We start from the raw sequence: 1,968 nt of genomic DNA on the forward strand, positions 1-1,968 counted from the left end.
TGTGTCTGCCACTATTCTTGAAAGTCTGTCTTGCCCATTGCGTGATGTGGTGTCTTTGCTGCAACTGCACAGACCTCTTCCCACTGGATCCCACATGATCCAGTGGAGAACAGGCACCCTCTGCTGGCTGCTTTTGATGGCATTTAGCCACTGATGTTGCGTCGGCTGTCTGAGTTTCGCGATTTTGTTTAACTAGCGGCGGTTCCTTTGAGGCGGATGTTAGTGGTGTTGATCGATGCGCTTTGCGGATGGAATCTTCTGAACTGAAAGGTACCGTGTCGGCAGCAATGCGTTGAATGAACGGCCTCAGCTCGCGGTCTTGGTCATTCTGCTGATGAATCAACTGAGCTGTCTGTGTGGCTATGTGATATAAACAACGTGCTCCCGTTGCTCTTCTGCGGTCGTGCTGTGCGCAGATAACGCTTGCTGTGGACTGCTAGACCGCTGCCGGAAGATCTTCGACAGGTGGTTCTTGGTAGTGGACGTCACTATCATCTTCGCCATCTTGCATATCCTGAACCATCTCAGGGTCTGAAATGGCTGCTGCCAGCTTTGTTTAATGTACGAACATTGCTATCGCTGCAGTCATGTCACTTTGATGTTTGCAATGTTCAACGACTACTGACTGTTCCCTGTGGTGAAAGGTATGGTGTGTCTGCCCTCGAAGATGTTGTCGATGAGGCCCCCAGCATTGTCATGGCCTGAGCACAGATGGACCTCAGCCTGCTGCTGATCACTCACAATTTGCCTAAGTTGACTGCTGCATATTCCGCACTGGCCACATAGCTGCGGAGCAGTGTCTTGAAGCATTGATCCTGTTGCTGTTCGACCTCTTTCTCGGGAGGTGTGATGTGTTTGTGCAGGCTGACTGTAATGGCTGTCTTGCTGGAAGCTCATGGTGTCTTCGCAGCGAAAGGTGGAAGATATGACCATGCTTTTATTGCCATGGCTTTGTTTCTGGCCCATGTTGATCTTGGTGTGTCTTATTTGTTGCAAAAGCTCTTTGCCGTCTTATGGAAGTGATCATCGAAACTGTTGCTGACAATGCAGTGCCGTCGGCGAACCTCATTCCCTGCGTAATTCTGGAAGGCAATTCTCCGATGGGCTGTTGATTGAGAGGGCTTGTGGAATTGGCGGCCTCAGGTAATGTTGCGACATTCTGCTGAGGCTACTACCTGTTTCTTCTGCGCTTGCATCATATCCTTTGTCAGCCGGTTTGGAAGAGGCGGATGATTTTGCTGCATTTGTAACTCATGCTGGGTGCAGAAGGTATGGGCGTCGACGCCAGCCACATCCGTGAAGACGCTCGAAGGTGTTTGTACTACGCAGACATACGGCTGGGGTGTGGGCTGTGTTTCTCTGTTGCGGCACAATAGCTGACGATGCCAACATGACCTGGTTCGCAGGCTTTGAGATGCAGTGTTATTCTGTTGCGCCGACTCGCTGACTGTTGCGTTTTATCGGTGAACACTGCTTGGCACGAGAGTTGCCATGTGCGCGGCATGCTGAGCGGTGCATCGCAAGGAAACTGTCGCTCTTTCGCACCTTCTTTTATTCCTCGGTAGTGAAAGGTATGTCCGTAATCGTCTGTATTTTGAGCGGCGTTGATTCTCCACCTTGAAGTAGCTTTAAGCATTTCCGCAATGGGAATGTTGTGTGACTGTTCTGCTCTGCAAAGTTCACCAATGTTCGACTTCTTCGTGTGAGATGGCTGCTACACTGTCCTATTTTCTTTCAGAGAATTTTACGAAGCCGGAAATATAATTCACTGTGCATTTGTCTGTAATCGCGCCATTCATACCATGCCTGCATTGTCCTTTGGCTCTCTGATATTGACGTAGCCTTTCTCTTAGGAAGCGTGTGCGTCGACGGATTTTTGCAAAAAATTTCTGACTCTGTTGACGGCTTTTGGCTTTCTGCTGTGGCCGCCAGCGTCGCGCAATTGGTCACCAACTGTTTGAAGCACGA

Source organism: Macrobrachium rosenbergii, chromosome 26 (assembly GCF_040412425.1).
Source record: "Macrobrachium rosenbergii isolate ZJJX-2024 chromosome 26, ASM4041242v1, whole genome shotgun sequence".
Classification (NCBI taxonomy): domain Eukaryota; kingdom Metazoa; phylum Arthropoda; class Malacostraca; order Decapoda; family Palaemonidae; genus Macrobrachium; species Macrobrachium rosenbergii.